The sequence below is a fragment of the Mauremys mutica genome, unplaced genomic scaffold, assembly GCF_020497125.1.
Source record: "Mauremys mutica isolate MM-2020 ecotype Southern unplaced genomic scaffold, ASM2049712v1 Super-Scaffold_100089, whole genome shotgun sequence".
In the NCBI taxonomy this organism is placed as follows: domain Eukaryota; kingdom Metazoa; phylum Chordata; order Testudines; family Geoemydidae; genus Mauremys; species Mauremys mutica.
In genome coordinates, this window is record NW_025423261.1 from 473,014 (window position 1) to 494,860 (window position 21,847).

A 21,847-nucleotide genomic window follows, 5' to 3' on the forward strand; every position below is an offset into this window, starting at 1 on the left:
GGATGGTTATTTTCACAGCTGTGGGATCCCCAATTTCTTTGTTATTGGGGCAGGAGAAATAAAATGTTGTCACCCTGATTAAGTAAATGAGGAACTACAAAACTGTCTTATGATAGAGGGTTTCATTATCAACTAAATAGCACTTGCTAGACAAGGGACATGGGTTCCAAAACCCAGTGAATTGAGAGAGGCTGGGGATAGGTATCTGTACTTGGTGGTGTAGGTGCCTTGTGTAACCCAGAGGCCCCAGTTTTGCCTATGCCTTTCTCCACTGTGGAATGTCAGAGTTAATTTTTGATTCCCTTAAGAATCTAGATGTAGGTTACTGAGCTGAACTCACTTTGGACCAGTAGTGTACTGGCACTGGGCTCCCCTACTGTGAGTTGAAATCACTAAGAGCTGGAATTACTGAGCTAAGAGCACTGAGTACTGTGCTAACCAGTGGGGGAGCCTGAAGCTATACTTTGGAGCAGAGCAGCTGGCAGAGTGGAGCGAGCAGTTTCTGAGGATGGCTGGAGTGGATCACAAGACAGCTGGTGGACCAGAGCAGCTGGTAGAGCAGAGCAGCTGTGGGATGGGTGGAGCAGCCCACGGAGCAAGCGGAGCTGAGCAGTTGCGGGGACGACTAGTGGAAGCAGAACCCCACGGAGAGGCAGGGCAGTTGGCCCCAAACCACGTAAGGTGCCCCTTTCTACCGATGCTGGGGAGGGGGACCTCTGCAGGTAGACACTCGAACTCTGGGGCTGCCTGACCCGGGACAGAGACTTTTGGATTGTGGGACTTTTGGGACTGTGGGTGATTTGTGGGGTTGCTGGACTCAAGAGACCAGAGACAAGGACACGGCCCAATTTCCTTGGGTGGGTCTTTATTCACGGTTTGATCTATGAACTCTAGCTGAGGTATTTCCCCAATTTAATGCTTGTTGTTTACCTCATGTAATTAAACCTTTTCTGCTACACCAAGACTCTGTGCTTGCGAGAGGGGAAGTATTGCCTCCTTGAGGCGCCCAGGGGTGTGTGTAAGATTTTCCCAGGTCACTGGGTGGGGGCTCGAGCTGGTTTTGCATTACGTTGTAGGGAAGGGACCCATATGTATTGAACCCGGCCCTTGCTGCTATTGTTTCGGCCTGGCAGAAGGGTTACATAAGGTACCACATGACTCTTTGCTGCTTTTGCAGACACTGTGTTTCTCAGGTCAGCTAGTGAGGGGGGCCAAGAATCTCTGGGCAAAGGAGTCGAGTTCCCAGTGACATGTGAGACTTAATTCTCTGGAGCCAGGTGCAGGGCTTTGGCAGGGAGGCTCAGGCATGGGGGATTGGGGTGCAGCGGATGGACCGGCTGTCTAGGTGCGGAGATTTAGTCTCACTGAGGAGGAGGAGGAATCCTGCTGATAGGCAGTGGCCAGGGCCGGTGCAACCACTAGGTGAACTAGTCGGCCGCCCAGGGTGCCAAGTAGTTGGGGGCACCAAAAATTGCACTCAGGGGAAGCAGTGGAGTGGAGGTGAGCTGGGGCAGGGGGCTGGGAGGTGCGGGGGGAGGGCTGCCTGCAGCAAGCAATGGGGGTGTGTGTGCAGGTGAACCGCTCCCTGTCCCAGCTCACCTCTGCTCCGTCTTCTCCCCTGAGCACGCCACCCCCACTCTAATTCTCCTCCCCTCCCAGGCTTGCGGCACTAAACAGCTGATTGGCACCGCAAGCCTGGGAGGTGGGAGAAGTGGAGCGGCGCCGGCGAGCTCAGGGGAGGTGGAGCGGAGGTGAGCTGCGGAGCGGAGCTGCTGCAGGGGGGGCTGCCTGGCTCTTCCCCATGGCCCCCACCCCTGCACTCACTGCATGGTAAGTGGAGTGACCCAGCCCCAGCCTGGTCCACTCCCCTGGCTCCCAGCCACACCACTGGCGAGTGCAGTGGGGCGGTTCCCCCCTCCCCCAAGCTTGGGAGCCGGGGAGCAGAGCAGGCTGGGGCCCCAGGCCTCCATGGGGGGAAGCAGAAGGGGGCTGGTCCCAGGCCACCGTGGGACCAGGGGGGCTGGCTAATTCCTGCGGGAAGTGGAGTGACCCAGCCCCAGCCTGCTCTGCTCCCCTGGCTCCCAGGCTTGTGTTGGTGTTGGCTGGATTTGTGCAGGTATTTGCGTATATTAGCAATTGTGTGTATGTGGCTGGATTCATGCATGTGTTTGTGTATGTTTGCAATTGTGTGTGTGTGTGCATGCTCTGCTGCCTTCTGCCGGCACGACAACTGTTCCTCCGTATGTCACAGCCCCCATACTGTCAACCCCGGTGGTGATTTCCCCATCTTACAAGGGCTGGCTGGCCTGACTCTTCTCCCCTCTGCGGAGTGTGGCAGAGGCTGCAGCTCACCCCCTGTGGGGCAGGAGTGCCAAGATGTGGGGTGCTGGGCTCCGATGCACCTGGAGAGCAGCTCAGATGAGGTGGGGCTTGGCATGTGGTGTCTGTTCTGCATTGCCTGGTGCTGGGCCGCTGCACAACCCCCAGCCACGCCGCACAGCGCACCCCGAGAGGGGGCAGGGGGCCAAGCAGATGATCCAGCATGAGGGGATCATTCTCATTGGTAGCTGTCCAGTGGCACATGTGGCCTTGGCACATGCTGTGTGGGGCAGGAGGTCCTTGTATTTGGAGCAGTGGGAGTGACCTGCGTGCAGTTGTGTCTCTGAGCACAATTGTGAATATTATGGTGTGTGTGGGGGGCAGTGATTGTTTCTCTCTTTGGGGGTTGGGCTAGTATGTCCCTCTGAGTGTGTTGTGTGTGAGTATTCTTGGGATTGTGTGAGTCCCTTTGTGTGTGTGTCTGTCACTGGCTGCAGAATACAAAATCCTGCAAAGCCATTTCCTACTGGTTAGCCCAGCAACACATTGCTACAAACAGTGTCTCTCTCACTCACACACACACACACACACACACACACACACACACACACACGTCTCTCCTGGGCCAGCTTGGACAATTTCTCATCACAACCCGGCACAGTGCTGGTGCCCTCACACGGGGGTGGGCAGTGACCGGGGGGGGGGAGGGGGGCAGATGTGCCAGATCTGTAAAAGCAGCAAAGAGTTGTGTGGCTCCTTATAGACTAACAGACGTATTGGCACATGAGCTTTCGTGGGTGAATCCCCACTTCGTCTGATGGATTCAGAAGGAAGCACTTTGGGAAAATCAGCCAAGGCCCTTAGCAGAGCTGGGACACAGACCCAGTGACCCCTGCACCACCCTGGGAGGGGAGTGGGGTTGAGTGGTCAGAGCAGGGAAGGGGCTGGGCACCAGGACCCCTGGGTTCTATCCCTGGCCCTGGGAGTGGAGGGGGTCTAGAGCAGGGGGACTGGGGACCAGGACTCCTGGGTTCCATAGGGGAGACTGTTTTTTGCCAGTTCTTCCCTCCCTAGTGATCCCAGCCCAACCCCCTAGTGGAGACTGAGCAGAAGTGGGGGGAGTTGTTCTCCCACTTTGGAGTTATGATTCAAACCCCTCCCCCAAGGACTGTGACATCATGAAATCTGCCCCCACACCCAACACAGAGAAAACTGGTGGGATTCTGTCCACACGCAGAGAATTCTCTCCGCCGGGCTCCTTCGGTTCCTCTCGCTGCTCTCCGTCCTGCTGCCAGACACTGCTCATCTGCATAGCCCCGCCCATGGACACGTGACACCCTCTGTCCTACTGGTTTCAAGTGAGTGAGCAGGTCACAGCACGTCACAGCCCCAGCGCACATCACAGCCCCAGCCGGCCCCAGCTCAGCAAGCAGGTGCTTGGGGCAGCCCAGGGGAAGGGGCGGCACATCGGGCTCTTTGGCAGCAATTCAGCAGCGGGTCCCTCGGTCCCTCTTGGAGGAAAGGACCTGTCACCGAATTGCTGCCGAAGAAGAAAGTGGCGCAGTGGAGCTGCCGCCGATTGTGATCACGGATTTTTTTTTTTCCTGCTGCTTGGGGCGGCAAAAACCCTGGAGCCGGCCCTGGCCCCAGCACACGTCACAGCCCCAGCACACGTCATAGCACGTCACAGCCTGGGGCAGGGAGATATTGGGGGAGGGGATGGGGGGAGATGAGGGCAGAGACCCAGCCCCATAGACCTCTAGAGGCAGCAGGATATGGGGGGGCAGGAGAAGGGATGGAGGGAGGAGAGACCCATCTCCTTAGACCCCCAGAGGTGGGAACTGAGGGGAGAAGGGGGGAGGGAGGGATCCAGCCCTATAGACCTGTAGGGGCAGGGAGATATTGGGGGCAGGAGGGGAGAAGGGGGTTGGCAGAGATCCAGCCTGGGGTGCAGGGATATGGGCTGGTTTGGAGGGAGCTGGGGAGGAGAAGAGACACAGGGCAGGACACATGTTGGGACAGGGAAACTGACTCACTCCGAATACATGCAGAGCAGGGCAGGGCGGAGGCAGATCATGCTGGTCCCAGGGTAATTTCGGGGGGTTCTGATGCTCCACTCAGCCGGGGGGCTCCCCTCTGGGCTGAGGAGCCCTGGGGTGGGGCGGGTGCAGGGGCTGGGTGTGTGTGTCAGGCTGGGGGAGCTGCCTGGGCAGAGGGGCTGGAACTGGGGGGGCTGCAGCAGCCCCTGGCTTGACGTGGTTTCCATCACACCCAGGGGTTACAGTTGGTTCAGTGGCTCAGCCCCCCCCACTATACTGACTGTTCTGGCACCACTGGCCTAGGGTCACCGTCTAGTGCTCAGGGCCTGCCTGGCTCTCCTAGAGCAGGGTGAGCTCCCAGCTCTCCTGGGGCAGGGCTGGCGAGAGCTCTGGACAGATACTAACAGCGCCGAGGAGCCTGGACGAATATTAGTTGGCCAGAGGAGCCTGGGGCAGTTTTATCAGAGAGCAGAAATGAATCCCGCACACAGCACTGGAGCTGCAGTGCTCAGCGCGTGGGCCTGGGTCTCCTGCACAGTCTCCCTGCCCCACCCCTCGTGGCATAACAAGTTCCCTGCAGAGAAGCAGAGGGGTGGGAATGAGGGCTGCAGCGGGGGCTGCAGCACCCCCATGTCTCACTGTGAAAAGCTCCAGGTGCTGTGGGAACAAAGCCAGCATTATTGTGCGATTCCAGAGAACCCCGGAGCTGTGCGGCTTCTGTGTAGTGTGAGCGGGAATTGCACGTTTTCACACTGCTTGTGAATACGAGGGCCAGTGCAACCATTTAGGCAAACTAGGCGGCCGCCTAGGGCGCCTAGTGGTTGGAGGCGCCTAAAAGCCCGCTCAGGCGAGGAGGTGGAGCTGAGGTGAGCTGGGTGGGGGGTGCGCGGGGAGGGCTGCCTGCAGTAATGGGGGAAGGGGGCGCACAGGGGAACCGCTCCCCACCCCAGCTCACCTCCGCTCTGCCTCCTCCGCCGAGCACACAGCCCAGCTCTAATTCTCCTCCAGTCGGCACCGCAAGCCTGGAGGCGGGGGGGGGGGAGAATTAGAGCAACCTCCAGCCTGCTCAGTGGAGGGGGCGGAGCCGAGGTGAGCTGGGGCTGGCTCCCCAGGCAGGGTTAGCTGCCATGGGGAGGAATGGGGGGGAGAGGGGTTAGCTGTCACAATGTGGGGGTAGCTGCTGCTGGGGGGCTCCCCAGGTGGGGGGCTGAGTTAGCTGCCGTGGGGGAGCAGGGTTAGCTGGGTGGGAGGGTGCAAGGTGGAAGTTTCACCTAGGGCACAAAACTTCCTTGCACCTGCCCTGGGGCTTTCTGCACCCTGACAGGCTGATTAGACACCTGCAGCCAATCAAGGCAGAGCTACTCAGGGCACCTGGATGTAAAAAGAAGCTCATTTCAGTTTGTGGTGGGCATGTGAGGAGCTGGGAGCAAGAGGCACCAGGAGCTGAGAGGGAGAGGGTGAGGGTGTAGCTGCTGGAGGACTGAGGAGTACAAGCGTTATCAGACACCAGGAGGAAGGTCCTGTGGTGAGGATAAAGAAGGTGTTGGGAGGAGGCCATGGGGAAGTAGCCCAGGGAGCTGTAGCTGTCATGCAGCTGTTACAGGAGGCACTATAGACAGCTGCGATCCACAGGGCCCTGAGCTGGAACCCGGAGTAGAGGGCAGGCCTGGGTTCCCCCCAAACCTCCCAACTCCTGATCAGACACAGGAGGAGTTGACCCAGACTGTGGGTTCCACCAGAGGGGAAGATCACTGAGGTGAGCAAATCTGCCAATAAGTGCAGGACCCACCAAGGTAGAGGAGGAACTTTGTCGCAGCCTCTAATTGCGGCGTTTTTAAATGGTCTGCATGCTGCTTGCAGGCTCCTAACACTTGTGACAGCAGCTCCTTTTAACTTCCATTCAACCACCTGTACTTATGCCGATAGGTCGACTTTAGGTCTTTAACTTTGATTGGTAGCTGAGAAGATGGTAAATTGGACAGAAACCTCTTCATTTCCTTGTTATTTCCTGACTTCTTTATTCATGGCCTTTTCCTTATTTCCCAGCAGATTGACTAGATCTGGGTGCTAGCAGGGGGACCTGACGGGCTCCTTATTTTCTGATTTCTTTCGGAAGCATTGAACTTGCCAGGGCACAGTCAGATTCTGGATGCTCATGTAAATGTAACACCTCGTGCTCAGCGTTAGTTCTGTTTCTCAGCTCTTTTGGAAAATCGATCTTTAGTCCCCACCTGGGCTGCATAAGGAGAGGACAAAGAGCAGCAGCCCAGCCCCCTCCCCCGCTCCGGGACCGCCCCTGGCCACGAGCGGGATTCGAATCCCAACGGCCGCAGCGCGCGCCCGGGGGGCGGGGGGGGGAGCGAAGCCTCGGGGCAAGGGAACCGGGGCCTCCCGCTACGCGCCGAGTCTCTGTCCCGCGCTCTCTCCGCCAATCAGGGAGCGGGGAGGGGCGCGGCGAAGTGACCAGCTACGGCCCCTCCTCCAATAGAGGCCGCTTGTGTGAGAGAGAGCGAACTACGCTCTGAGATGAGCCAGGAACTACAACTCCCATCCTGCCCCGGGGCGCCTCCTCCTCTCCAGCCCAGGTGAGGGCGGGTCCCTGGGTCAACCTGACACCTCCCCCCCCAACGCAACCCCTCACCCCCGCCCCGCCCCGCCCCGCCCCCCCGGTGCAGGGTCTGAAGCTGCCCCGCGTAGGCACGTGCTGCGCCGCTTCGCCCCCCACCCCCCCGCTCCCCCCAGCTGGTCGGGGCGGGGCCGGGTCCGGCTCTGTCCGGGGACTGGATCCCCGTGTCCGCCCCGCTGGATGTTCCCGGCGCCCCTTGTAAACCCCCCCCCCCCCCCGGCTGGGTGTGAGCGGGTCTGGGTGGGTCCGACGGGCCTCGGCACCGGCTGCGTGTCACCCCCCAACTCCCGCTGCCCCCGGCCCCGCCCCCTCCCCCGGGGGAGCCCGGCTCCAAACACCCGCTGCAGGGACAGTGACGCCCCCAGCCTGCCCCTGGACTGAATGAGCCCTGCTCCTTCCCTGAGCCCCCCCTGCCCCCCGCTGTGCCCGCCCCCAAAGCCCGCCCCTTCCCCCAAAGCCCTGCCCCCTGCCCCCCCCGCTGTGCCCGCCCCCAAAGCCCTGCCCCCCCACTGTCCGTGCCCCCAAAGCCCTGCCTCTGCCCCCCCATACACCCAAAGCCCTGCCCCCGCCCCCCCCGCCCAGTCACTGCCCACCCCCATGTGGGGGCACCAGCACTGTGCCAGGTCTTGATGGGAAATTGTCCAAGCTGGCCCAGGGGAGACGTGTGTGTCCCTGCTGCCCCCTGCTGGTGAGGCTGAGCCCTATTCTGTGTGTGTGTGTGTGTGTGACACTGTTTGTGTCAGTGTGTTGCTGGGATAACCAGTAGGAAATGGCTTTGCAGGATTTTGTATCCTGCAGCAAGTCTCTCACACACACACACACACACACACACACACACACACACACACACACACACACACTCACAAAGGGACTCACACAATCCCAAGAACACTCACACACAACACACCCAGAGGGACATGCTAGCCCAACCCCAAAGAGAGAAACAATCACACCCCCAGCCGCACTCACAATCACTCCCCCCCACACCACAATATTCACAATCATGCTCAGAGATACAAATGCACACAGTTCACTCCCACTGCTCCAAATACAAGGACCTCCTGCCCCACACAGCATGTGCCAAGGCCTGTGGAACTCACTGCCACTGGACAGCTACCAATGAGAATGATCCCCTCGTACTGGATCATCTGCTTGGCCCCCCACTCCCTCTCGGGGCGCGCTGTGCGGCGTGGCTGGGGACTGTGCAATGGCCCAGCACCAGGCAACGCAGAACGGACACAACACGCCCTGCCCAGCCTCACCTGAGCTGCTCTCCAGGTGCATCGGAGCCCAGCACCCCGCACTCTGGCACTCCTGCCCCACAGGGGGTGAGCTGCAGCCCCTGCCACACTCCACAGATGGGAGAAGGGTCAGGCCAGCCAGCCGTTGTAAGATGGGGAAATCACCATCGGGGTCGACGGTATGGGGGCTGTGACAAACGGAGAAACGGTTGTCGTGCCGGCAGAAGGCAGCAGAGCATGCACACGCACACAATTGCTAATATACACAAACACCCGCACAAATCCAGCCAACACCAACACAAGCCTGGGAGCCAGGGGAGCAGAGCAGGCTGGGGCTGGGTCACTCCACTTCCGGCAGGAATTAGCCAGCCCCCCTGGTCCCACGATGGCCTGGGGCCAGCCCCCTTCTGCTTCCCCCCATGGAGGCCTGGGGCCCCAGCCTGCTCTGCTCCCCTGGCTCCCAGACTTGGGGGGGGAACCGCCCCACAGCACTCGCCGGCGGCGTGGCCGGGAGCCAGGGCAGTGGACCAGGCTGGGGCTGGGTCACTCCACTTACCAGGCAGTGAGTGCAGGGGCAGGGGCCATGAGGAAGAGCCGGGCAGCCCCCCTGCAGCAGCTCCCCACCCCAGCTCACCTCCACTCCGCCTTCTCCCCTGAGCACGCTGGCGCTGCTCCACTTCTCCTGCCTCCCAGGCTTGCGGTGCCAATCAGCTGTTTAGTGCGGCAAGCCTGGGAGGGGAGGAGAATTAGAGCGGGGGCGGCGTGCTCAGGGGAGAAGACGGGGCAGAGGTGAGCTGGGACAGGGAGTGGTTCCCCTGTACACCCCCACCCCCGTTACTTGCTGCGGGCAGCCCTCCCCCCGCACCTCCCCCAGCCCCTGTCCCAGCTCACCTCCACTCCACTGCCCCCCCCCCGAGTGTGCTTTTTGGTGCCCCCAACCACTTGGCACCCTGGGCGGCCGACTAGTTCGCCTAGTGGTTGCACCGGCCCTGGCCACTGCCTGTCAGCAGGATTCCTCCTCCTCCTCAGTGAGAATAAATCTCCGCACCTAGACAGCCGGTCTGTCCGCTGCACCCCAATCCCCCATGCCTGAGCCTCCCTGCCAAAGCCCTGCACCTGGCTCCAGAGAATTAAGTCTCACATCTCACTGGGAACTCGACTTCTTGTGTCCAGAGAGTCTCGGCTCCCCTCAGTAGCTGACCTGAGAAACACAGTGTCTGCAAAAGCAGCAAAGAGTCGTGTGGCACTTTATAGACTAACAGACGTATTGGAGCATGAGCTTTCGTGGGTGAATCCCCACTTTGTTGGATGCGTCAGTGTCTGCCTTTTCCAAAGAAGTGCCTGGAGGACCTTTTTCTGTGTGACCACGTGGCCTAATGGATAAGGCATCTCACTTCGGATCAGGCGATTGAGGGTTCAAGTCCCTTCATGGTTGTGCTTGTGTAGTTTTACCTTTGGGCTGAACGTCCTGCTCCCTTCAGGGCTGGAACCTCTTCTTGGCGGCTCAGGCCAATGCTCTGGCTTCAGCTAGAGCCCCGGGAAGGAGTTGGGGGTGGGCGTCACAAAGGCTGGGGCATGAGCCCCAGGTGCTTCCAGTCTCGCCTTTGCCCTTCCTGACTTGCCAAAGAAAATGGGCGGCTGCCCGAGCTAGAGTGTGGAGCAGTTTCCCTCTTCCAAGTGTGCGCCTGTGCCTGTGCTGGAGGGGGGTTGCTACATAGCACCTTGTGATCCTGGGTGTTTCTCTGCTTCTCGACAGCTGGGGAAAAGCCTCTTGGGGTAAAATCTCCTGCCCCACTGCCAAAGTGAGCACCTTGAGTGGGAACGGTAAGAGGCACCACCAAGGGGGCTGGCCCTGCTTTCCTACCGTCTTCGATAATGGCCACAGAGCATCAGCAGCCGCCCTGCATGCTGGTCTGTGGGTGGCCTTCAGTGGGGGTTTGGCAGGGCCGGCTCCAGACCCCAGCACGCCAAGCACGTGCTTGGGGGGGCATGCCGCGGGGGGCACTCTGCCTGTCGCTGGGAGGGTGGCAGGTGGCACCGGTGGACCTCCCACAGGCGTCCCTGCGGAGGGTCCGCTTGTCCCGCGGCTCCAGTGGACCTCCTGCAGATGTGCCTGCGGATGCTCCTCCGGAGGCATGGGACCAACGGAACCTCCGCAGGCACGTCTGCAGGAGGTCCACCGGAGCCGCGGGACCGGCGACCACCAGAGTGCACCCCGCGGCGTGCTGCCGTGCTTGGGGCGGCGAAATTGCTAGAGCCGCCCCTGGTATTTGGCACGGCAGGGAGCAGCCTGGCTGGGTGTTTTTGTGCCTGTCTGAAGGCCACACATAGGCATGGGCCTGCCCTCCTCTAGCCCTGCCCTCAGTTGCTCTGTGGCTTTTAAGCCTTCCCTTGGAGCTGTCAGCACCAGCCGCCTCTGCTCTAGGTGCCCAGAGGAGGAGAGGTGTGCTGGGCTCTGTGACGAAGTGGAGGATTTTCTTGGGGTTTTCTGTGTTTTCCAGTGGGTTGCATGCACAGGGAGTGGGACTCAGTGTCCCCAGGTGTTACTGGTTTAACGAGGGGAGGGGAGAGGGAGAGGGAGTTTGTTGTTACAGAGGGACTTGGGACCCCGGCTGATGGCCTGGAGGATGGAGACCCCAGCGACTGGTGACCTGGTGATCCGGAGACCCAGCTCAGGAGTCACAGCCGGTTCTGGCCAGTGGGAATAAAATGGGCTGCAGAGAGAGGACCCCGGAGAGGAGAGGAGGCCCAGGCAACCCTGTTTACCTGGAGAAAATACAATGCACATAGGTGGAGCTTGGGGCCGGGCAGGGGCGGCTCTACCTATTTGGCCACCCCAAGCAGTCATGCGCGGGAGGTGCCCCGGAGACCCGGGAGCAGCGGACCTCCCGCAGGCATGACTGCAGCAGATCCGCCGGCCCAGCCTGCCGCCCCCCCGGGATAGGGCCGCCCCACGCGCGTGCTTGCCGCGCTGGGGTCTGGAGCCGGCCCTGGGGCCGGGGATATCAGAGGCCCAGCTGGGAAGCAGGGGGGCTCGGGGCTGGCGATGGGAAGCCGGCAGAGCCCATCTGGCTGCAAGGGGACTGGGATGTGCTGTTATTGTGAGAGGCCAGGCCTGAGGCCCTGAGAGTTTCCTGTGCTGTGTTCAACTCTCAATAAACCCTCCTGTTTTATGCTGGCTGAGAGTCACTCCGGTTTAGCGAACAGGGGGCATCATCCCCTTCGGGGGTGAGGGGGCCCACGGCGAGAGACAGACGTGCTAAGGCTCAGAGAGGTGCGGTTCCAGGAGGTGGGGGGCCTGACCCTGAGAGAGAGTGGACCCCCGAGAAGGGCTGTCGCACTGAAAGGGGCACCCCCCATGGACCGCACAGGGCCAAAAGTGGGCACAATCTGTGAGTCCGTGACAGGCAGTGACATGACAAAGGCCCTTTTGCAGGACCTCAGACTATTGGTCAAAGGTGGTGGGGAGGTGGTGACCTCACAGAGAGATGCTGACATCAGCCAGGCAGGACAGGGGCGAGGGGCCAGGGAAACCTCAGAGACCCCTGTGGCTTTGCTTCAGCAAGTCTCCTTCTCCAGGTCTCTCTTTGAGGACTGAGAGAGTATTCGGGTTCAGGTACGTGAGCACCAGGAGGAACCTCTTTCGAGTTTTCTCCTTCCCTTTTAGTGATTTTACTAGAAAACATACATCCCTGTTTAGAAGGTAAGAGCCTCCTCCAGGGAAGGGGTGTCATGGGAGTGTCACATTCAGATGCCGGTGCCCCCCCAATGTAAGGAAGTTCTCGCCACCCTGCTCTGTGTTCGCACTGCGGGAGAGAGCAGCATCCACGGCAGTGATTTGCTCCTGGCTGCCGGAGCAGAGCAGCAGGCTCAGCTGTGAGAACTTCCCAGAGCGATGAAAGGGGAGGGGCCCATGGCTCTGTAGCAGGAATGCAGGGCAGGCGAGTTCACGGCGGGCATTGTGGGATACTGGAGGAGGCCAGTTATGGTGATATAATGAACAGCAGCATCTACACTGACACTCTGTCACTTTAAGTTTGCTGCAAAAAGCTCTAGACCGCTCATCGAAGTGGTTGTATTTTGTCACCAAAACAGGGCAGTTTTGTCGCCAGACGTGGCATTGCAGTGTGTGCACCAGCCACGAGTTGCCAACTGAGGGAGCGTTGTGTGTTTTTCACAGACCTGAGCAATATAATTCTGCTGAAATAACTTTGTAGTGCAGACCTGGCCAAAGATTCACACACACACAGCTGATTAACGTACCTGTTTTGTAACCAGGAGATCCTGGGTTCAACTCCCAGTGGTGCCTTGTTGAGATCCTTTTAGAGCACCTGGTATTCGCTACTGTCAGAAGACAAGATTCAGAGCTAGATGGACCTTTGGTCTAGCCCAGTGTGGTTTTTCTTATGATTTAAATTACACTCACTGGCACTGATAATAGAGTTACTGAAAGTTTGGGAGTTAAGAGCTGATAGGTCAGTGGTCCAAGCCCCTCGTGGATGACCCCCACCCTCTGGGACAGGGACAGGTCTGGGCTCTCGCACCAAATGCTCATTGTGGCTGCCAGAATCTGTGGGCAGCTCATTTAGTTTACACCCAGGGTTGAGTCCTTGATTCACACAACAAGGATAACAACCCTTTGTTTCTCCTGCCCCAATAACAAGGAGACTGGGAATCCAACACCAGCCACAAGTGATCATTTCGGCAAGCAACCCAACCTATTTCTAACATACTGTAAAATCCACATGCAGACTCATAGATGAAACCTTGCAAGAAAATCTTCCTGAGGGGGTCTGAAGCACCTGCTGCTGGAGGGAAGGAGGGAGCTGTGGGTTGGGATTGAGGAGCAGCGTGAGGAGGGGGGCCTGTGGGTTGGGATTGAGGGGCACTGGGAATAGAGGGGACATGGGTTCGGGCTGAAGAGCATCCTCATTTGAGGATCCAGCAGGACAGGGGAAGGCAACAGGTGATTCTAATTCCTTAGGGATATGCTGTGTGTGTGTGTGTGTGTAGGGAAGGAACATGCTATATGCCCAGAGGCCTTTATTCCTCCAGGCTGCAAGGTCAGAGGGGCTGTCAGGAAGTTGCCCCTTCAATCCCCCCCACACAAAGGCCCTTCTTAGGATTTGCAAAATCCTGAAGAGAAAGAGTAACACCCGAAGAAGACTCCAGAAAATCAGATTTTTACAAAAATAATAAGAAGTTTATTATCTGACCAGGGACTTGAACCCTGGACCCTCAGATTAAAAGTCTGATGCTCTGCCAACTGAGCTGTCCAGGCTCACATAGAAAAAAATGCAAGTTGGTGCAGAGGTGAAGATAGTCAAGAAAAAATGAGTGGGAAACAATAGGGGAAACCTGCTGCTCTCTCTCTCTGCCCAGCCCTGGCCTGGCCTGGTATTAGTGCTGGTTAAAAAGACGGGAAAATATCGGCATCTACCAGCCTTTCATAGCTGTACAAGACTCAGGCACAATACAGAGGTGCCCATCTGCAAGTGCCGAATGGTTGGATTGGCTAATGCAACCTGTAGACATCCAGGGCACTCTGGGATATACAGCCAAGTGTCCATCACCATCATTCTTTCAAAGGGATAATGATAATGGTAGCAAGGTTCACAACTGACTCAGCAGTTGCATACAAAGGTGCACGTTTGGCAGTTACATTGGCTCAGGTTGGCCACTCTGGTCTAGATGTAGAAGTTACAACATTTAAACTTGAAAGCGGGGCCAATTTCCCCATCATTTCACACCTTTACATCCAAACACGATGATTTTCTGAATGAACCCTCCTCGTTCAGCCAGAAGATCTTGGGGTGGATGTAGGAGTCTGGACTCTGTTATGACTCCGGTCAGAGCAGAGGTACCTAGTGATCTAGTCTGGCTGTAAAATCTATATATCGACACCAAATATGGTGTGAAATTAATCCTCAGAAACGGCTGTTCCCCACCCAGACCCCAGCAAGGGGCTCTCCAAGGAAGGGGGCTGTTGAGGAAGGAAAGAAGAAAGACGTCCTTCTCTCCCTGGAGGAACTGGGCTCTGCACTTTGGACAGAAAGGAGGGGAAGGAAATGGCTACATGACGGCAGCAGAACCTAAGAAATGAAACACAACAGGCTTCTGAGCATGTTGCTTCTGAATAGTGAACGAACCTGACTCCCGTATCATGAAAAGCCAAAAAGCCGTTTCTTTCTATGCCTGGGAGAAAAGAGTTCAAATCATTTCTGCCTGTTTACTTTTGAATTATTTTACATTATAAAGAAAATTGTAACAAAATTAGTCTGAACTTGAGCTGCCTGTTATTAAAAGCTGGTTCCCCAATTCAGTTCCAACTGCCCTGCTAGAAACACGCCCAGGTCCCTGCTCACCCCAGGAAGAGGAAAAAGAGAAACCCCCACTGGGCACTGCCCTTGGTGCCAGGCTGCTGTCCCGGGGTGCGGGTGGGGACTGATTGTTTGCTGCTGAGGAGGGAGCCAGTAGAGGCCTCTGGTGCTCTGCTCCTAGCACCTGCCCGGCCCAGGCTGTCCTCTGCCTCAGCTGCTGCTCCCGGCGTGCTCTAGAGTCAAACACGCAGGGCCTCCAGGGGAACAGAGGCTGGGACAGGGCAGCAGCCTGGGCTGGGCTGGGAAGATGCTGGGAGTTCTCGTTCCCTGAGAACTGGCCCGGCTCCCTTCTCAACAGCAAACAAATCAATTCCACGTCCCCTCCCCAGAAAAACCAGCCTGGAGCCAAGGGCAGCAGGGGACGATTCCCTCCAGTTCCCACCGAGGCAGGAGAGAACCCAGGGTGTTTCTAGCAGAGTTTATGGAACTGGCCTGGGGAAACCAGCCTTTAATAACAGGCAGTTCCAGTTTAAGCTCAGTGTTTTTAACAGTTTCTACAACATGAAATAACCCTTCAATCGTAATGTCACCATCCATAAAATTGCTTCAGCCTTACAGGTTCCCAAGTGCAAAACTAAACATCTCTTCAAACACAAGGGAGTGGAGATCAGTCAGTGTTCAGAGTCATCCCACATAAAAGAACCATATTGTGGTACATACTGGCCCCATCATGTGGCCATGGCCTTTCCCTCCTCTCTTCTTAAATGTTTTAGTATTTTGCACAGAAACTTTCTTTCCTCAGGAGAGACCTGGGAACCAGGACTGCCAGCCAGACAAACACCTTTAAGAGGAGGCATCATCTATCAAAAAATGATCTCCCTTCTTCTGTTCAGTGGCAGCCTGAAATGCTACTTATCCCGGTGGAGCTGGAGGATTGAAAGCAGCTACATCAAGCCTCTGTGTAGCTCACAGGAATGAACACAAACACTCCCTTGTATCTGAAGAGATGTTTAGTTTTACCCTTGGTAAACTACAAGACTAAAGGGAAAGGCAGTGATGGTGTCAGATATAAAGAGTGAAACACGAAACAATCATCATAGTTATGCCTATAGTGACTGCAAAATCTTTCTATATTCTCCTTATTATCATCAGTGTATTATTTTCTCTGGCATCTAGACATTGACTAGACCTTGACCAAGAAATTTGGATCTTGACAAAATATTCAACTACGCCTCGTTAAGGTAATGGACTTGACACCCACTCGGGTGTCTCCACGCAGGTTCAAGTACTAACAACAGTGGCACCTTACAGCCATAGATTTTAATCAGAGCAATACATTGATACAAATTCCTGTTAAATCATTTCTCAGCCAGAGTCCATCACCCACATTCCTTAGGGCATTGGGCCACCATGTGGACGTTTCATTTCCCGCCTAAATTTCACACAGAGACACAATTTCCTTTGCACAGATCCATGAACAGCAAAACCTCCCTGTGTCTCTTGTCTGAGCCAGGGCATTCGATTGTATTGAACCCTTCTCTCCTGCAATGGCGATGGTCAGACAGAGGGGACGTGGTCACCTTCACCTCTGACAGTGAGATATTGGCTCAGCTCTTTCTTTCTGCTGCTGTTGTTAGTCCATGAAACATCAGGGATGGAATGCAAGGCTGAGCTCACACACCAATCCCCTGAAACATTTCAGTGCCCCAGAGAAATCCTGACCCCTGCTATTGCAATGATATGGTGGAGATTCGAATAGTCGCAGTGTAGAAGGAGCCTGAGGGTGTTTATTTGTGAGCTGAGGTTCCCTGTCTGACATTTGCCTTCTTTCTTGGTTCGTTATGTCTCCAGTGAGCAAACCGGAGCTGTCACAAGGCTGGTTAAATGCTGCTTTTTAGACCAGAGAGCTGGGGTTGATTTAGCATGCTGTCGCCATCAGCTGGTCAGAGTAACCAGGGTGAAAGGGTGGAATTTAGGATTCTTTCACCAAGGGGAGGTGCTGTTGGACTCCTCTAGTGGGGGAGAGTCTGAAAAAGTTTCTCAGCTCCCAGAGAGGGGGCAGACAAGCCAGTTCCCCACACACACATTTTCACAGGGAATCAGGCCCCCTGGGGAAATACTCAAAAGAAGCCCAGGCCCAGGAGTGTCAGAGAAGGGAATCACTGTTTTCCTTAAGAGGTGGGTTCGGGAAACCTGCAGGTCCTTAGATTCCCTCCAGCGCCTGATAGAACCATCTGTAGGGAAGGTCTGGGGAAGCCGAGGAGGACAAGGAAAGGGAAAAAGGGCTGGCAGCTGTTGTGTAATCCCCATGCTCCTAGCAGAAGGATCTGGAGGGGTCAGCACTGTGGTTGCTTGTTGAGGACACAGAACTCACAAGATGGCAAAGCTCAGAGCCCTGTTACACAGAGTCAGAATGTGATCAGCTCACAGCGAGGGGGAGCAACACCCCTCCCTTGGTCTCTATGTCAGGGCTCGTATCAGCTCAGTGTCCTTCCCGCAAGAGTCGGCTGCTGAGAGGGTTGCGATGGGGTAAATGAAGGCAGAGGAGGATTGTTCCTGCTGGGTTTTCTTTGTGTTGCTCTGTGATCCTGCTGGAGGAAGCTGAAGCATGATTTGAGTTTTTTTCAGTGGCTTGGGCTGGGCTGAGGTTGTGACCCTGAGCACAGGTGTTCTCTGCTCTTAGCCCCTCAGGGAATGGACAATGAGCAACTTCAGAAATTGGCTAGAAAGTAGCCTAAGAAAGTGTAACATAAGTGAGAAGAAAAACAACATCCTCACCTCCCTAATGGTCTAGTGGTTAGGATTTGGCATTTTCGTTGCCACAGCCTGGGTTCAATTCCTAGTCAGGGAAAAGTAACTTCAAACCAAAACTACTTCAGTTATTTTTCACTTGCAATGTAAATAAATCCACTTTTTTTTCCTGATTCTCCCATCTTCCCAGTGTCTCCATGGCAGAGCCGGCTCCAGGCACCAGCACAGCGGGGCGGTCAATGAAAAGGGGAGGCTTCAGCAGCAATTCATCCCTCTCAGAGGGAAGGACTTGAGGCCAAAAGTGGCAGAGGTAGAGCTGCAGCTTTTTTATTTTTTTTTCCACTGGGGGGGCAAAAACACTGGATCTGGCCCTGCTCCATGGAAGATAATTTGTTAAATCCCAGATGAGTGCAGTTCTATCAGTTCTCAGCCTAAATCCTTAGGTCTTAATCCTGAGGATATTGTCCCACCATGGGGTCATTTCCGTCCTCTCTTTCCTAGGGAAGCACAATTTTCCTTGCACAGACACAGGAACAGCAAGATCTTTGTCTGTCCCTTGTGCAAAGCAGGGGGCCAAATTCCATGGAAACAATGGACAAGCAGGGGGCCCTGGGCACATCCAGCCCTGGCCATGAGATGTTCCCTCCCCTTTTCTTTATGCCCCTGTTGTTATTTCATGGATTGTCTGGGATGGGGGAAAAGCTGAGTTCACTCCAGGTGGAGGGGAAAAAGGACCCTGAATGTCTCAGGACCCAACCCCTGCTACCAGGATCACTGAGGTGCTGGGAATCTGCATGGGAAAGGGACGGTGTGAATTGTCAAGGTGGAGAATGAATAACAATTTGCAACAAGAGCCACCTCATTAACCACTGACACAGGCTAATCCTGCCGCAGATAGAAGGGAAACTGGGAGTGATTCTTTGCTGCTCAGCCATGGAAACAGTGACCCAATTGCACCGCAGTGAATGTGCTGGGGAAAGCTGGACTTCACAGGCAGGTGGAAAGAGCAGATCCTAGAAACACCTGGAGCTCCTCACAGCACTTCTGCCACCAGGGTCAGGTGTTGAGCGACTCACAGCGCCCCTCCCCTCCCATTACCTTCCAGGAGGAGGTGGCAGCACCCCCCACCCAATGCAGGGGAGAGGGCTGAGTGTATCTCTGCACCCTGAGTCCAGGGCACCCACTCTCTCTGCCCCACACATCAAATCTGTTTCTGCTGCAAAGTGACCCTAAGAACCAGCAACCTCCGGGACAGCAGGTTTGGCCTCAGAGCAGGGAATGTGTCCCCCATGCTGCTTTTAGGCCAGTAGGTGCTCTGGAAACAGGAGGGCTCTGAGTGTAACCTATGACACACATAACCCTCCAGGGGATGTAGCTCAGTGGTAGAGTCCATACTTTGCACATATGAGGTCCTGGGTTCAATCCCCAGCATTTCCAAGTTTTTTTCACCCTGCTGCTTTGCTCCTGCCCAGAGGGGATGTGGCCCAGCAGTCTCCCTGCAGGAGTTTTAATCCTGCTCAGTCAGGGGCAAGTGCCAATTGCATGGAAGGTCTGGGTGGGGTTTCTGCTCCTAAATCTCCTCTGTACATTTAAGATTCCCACCAGTTGTGTTGCCTAGGACAAGGGTAGATGAGAAGAGAGAATCCTCCAGCACTGGAGGGAAAGGTCCCATCTGCACAGACTGAGAGGCAAAGACTAGACTTATTTCTAGTCTGGGCCCAATCTTTTCTCCTGGTATAGCCCTTGTTCCAGCTCAGGTGGTAGCTGGGGATGTCTCATGACTGCAGCCATGTTTGTTCAGTTCCACCCCCTTATACAGCTTTGGTACAAGGCAGGAATTTTTTGTCTCTCTCCTGGGGAAGAGCCCCAGGTTTAAGATGGATTCCTGTACCAGGTGACATGGTCACATGTCCCGTGAGACACCCCCCCCCCCCCCAAGCCTTCATTCTTCCTGGCCTGACTCACAGATGGTGCAGGACAGAGCCATCTCCAGTCAATTGTCCTGGTTAATGGGAGCCATCAAGAGTCCAAACCACTGTAAATGGCCCACACTTTGCATCATTACAACAGGACCTCAGAGTTATAGTTCATATTTCTAGTTTCAGATCCAAGAATGATCGGTTCATACAAATAGGATGAACACACACAGTAGATTATAAGCTTTGTAATGATACCTTACAAGAGACCTTTTGCATGAAGCATAGTCCAGTCACTTTATAATCACACTCATTAGCATATATTCATATAATCCTATGGAGTGCAACATCACAGCAGGGAAAGGGTTTTCCTGCGGCACCTGGGAGCAGTTGAGTTTCATGTTCAGGCTGTGGTATGAGTTCGTCCAGGTTTCTCGTAAGCACACAGGGACCTTCGCGGGTGCTCTCGATACAGGAATGGCCCAGACATGATAAAGTGATGGGAATTGCATTTTCCTTTTTTATTTTTGTATTTCCAATGAGATTTCTGTTTGTGATTTTGTTTTGCTTTGTATAACTGTGTTTTCTCCTGGATTTGATGTTTAATGAAAAAAAGAATACGGCCTCAAGCCACCAGATGGAGGAGCAGGCTGGGGCTAGGACTGCTAAGAGAGCGAGAATAACAGATTTTCTGTATAGTTTCCTGCCTTCATTTTCATGATTAGTTTCTCTTCTGCACAAAATTTCTTTTTTTTAAATGTGAGTGTGGCTAGCTCAGTTGGGAGAGCATCAGACTTTTAATCTGAGGGTCCAGGGTTTGAGTCCCTGGTCAGGCAAAGAAACAGTTTCCCTCTGTGACATCCCCAAAGAGTTTCAGGAGGACTCTCCTTGACTTGAGTTTTTCCTTTTCAGGACATGGCCTTTCCCAGGAAGGGCCCTTTACTGCCTCGGACTGAAGGTGCTATTACCTCACCTGTCCACTGGCCTCACAGTCTGGAGGAAGAAAGGCCTCTGGGGCTGCAGCAAAGTGCTGTGTGCTGACTTTTTGAGCAAATGCAGGGCTGGCCAGAGAGGCATCTTCCCACTGAGTCCTCCCTGCCAGAAAAAATTGTCCCCACAGACAGGGGCGGCTCCAGGCCCCAGCATGCCAAGCGCGTGCTTGGGACAACAAGCCGCGGGGGGTGCTCTGCCGGTTGCAGTGAGGGCGGCAGGCAGGCTGCCTTCGGCGGCATGCCTGCGAAGGGTCCGCTGGTCCTGCGACTTCGGCGGACCTCCCGCAGGCAAGCCACCGAAGGCAACCTGCCTGCCGTGCTTGGGGCGGCAAAATGCCTAGAGCCGCCCCTGCCCACAGAGTCCTCCCTGCTGGAAGTCTACAGTAATCAACAGGTGCTCTGCTGGTCCCATGGTGTAAGGGCCAGCACTCAGGACTTTAAATCCTGCAATCTGAGTTGAAGTCTCAGTGGAATCTGAGAACAATTCCTGTGCCATAAACCCTGCTGGGTCTTCCAAGGCTCTGTCTTGCTTTCTCAAAGGCCATGAAAGCCACTACAAAAGGGTTCTTTCTCCTGCTGATAATAGCTCACCTTAACTGATCACTCTCATTATAGTGTGTATGGCAACACCCAATTTTTCATCTTCTGTGTGTGTATGTATGTATGTATATAGATAGATAGATAATCTATATCTTCCTGCTGTATTTTCCGCTGCATGCATCCAATGAAGTTGGTTTTAGCCCAGGAAAGCTTATGCTCAAATAAATTTGTTAGTCTCTAAGGCACCACAAGTACTCCTTGTTCTTTTTGCAGATAAATGAATGGAGGTTAAGTCCATGAATGGCTATTAGTCAGGATGGGTAAGGAATGGTGTCCCTAGCCTCTGTTTGTCAGAGGGTGGAGATGGATGGCAGGAGAGAGATCACTTGCTCATTATCTGTTAGGTTCAGTCCCTCTGGGGCACCTGGCATTGGCCACTGTTGGCAGATAGGATGTGAGGTTGGATGGACCTTTGGTCTGACCCAATATGGCTGTTCTTATGGAGGAAGGGGACAGAGTTTCTGTAGTGTAGTGGTTATCACGTTTGCATAACATGCAAAAGGTCCCTGGTTCGAAACCAGGCAGAAACATATGGTCTTAATTTTCCCAGCTCTTCCTGGCCTGTCCCTGCTGTCCCTGCAGCAGTGATTTCTATGCTCAAAAGGTCTGTTATACTTCCCCTGCTCCCACTTTTGTCTCCTCTCCCTCTCTGAATGCCTGTGAAGTGGCTTTCCCCCTCCCGCTCCCTCCTGGAATGCTCGTGGGATGAATGGGCTGGTTGAAGAGCAGAAGAGCTCCCAGGTAGACAAGGTGTCTGGGACGCTAATTAGGCAGCGATCACCCAGAGCATGGACACTGCCCAAGGTAGAGTGTGACCAACCAGATGCAGCCAAGTCATCTCTAGTCGCAGGCCATGAGGTGCAGGTCCTTAAAAGGGGAAGGGGCCATGTGCTCAGGAGAGCACTCACAAGCTTGTACCTCCAGTGAATGCCCTTCGCCCAGACCGCCTGGCCAGTGGTTCTCTGCGTTGTATTTCATTGTGCCTCAGGAAGACTTACCTTCATCGCACCGTCCATAGCTGCGCTGTGGGACACTTACCTTGC

At 55.4% G+C, this 21,847-nt stretch overlaps 2 non-coding genes across 2 annotated transcripts; both read left to right on the forward strand.

Moving 5' to 3' along the window:
- The first annotated feature begins 18,661 nt into the window (after positions 1–18,661).
- On the forward strand, positions 18,662–18,733 carry TRNAA-UGC. The gene has a single exon. It is a non-coding gene; the product is annotated as a tRNA-Ala (tRNA).
- A 2,528-nt stretch (positions 18,734–21,261) lies between these two features.
- TRNAV-AAC lies at positions 21,262–21,334 on the forward strand. The gene has a single exon. It is a non-coding gene; the product is annotated as a tRNA-Val (tRNA).
- The last annotated feature ends 513 nt before the right edge of the window (positions 21,335–21,847 follow it).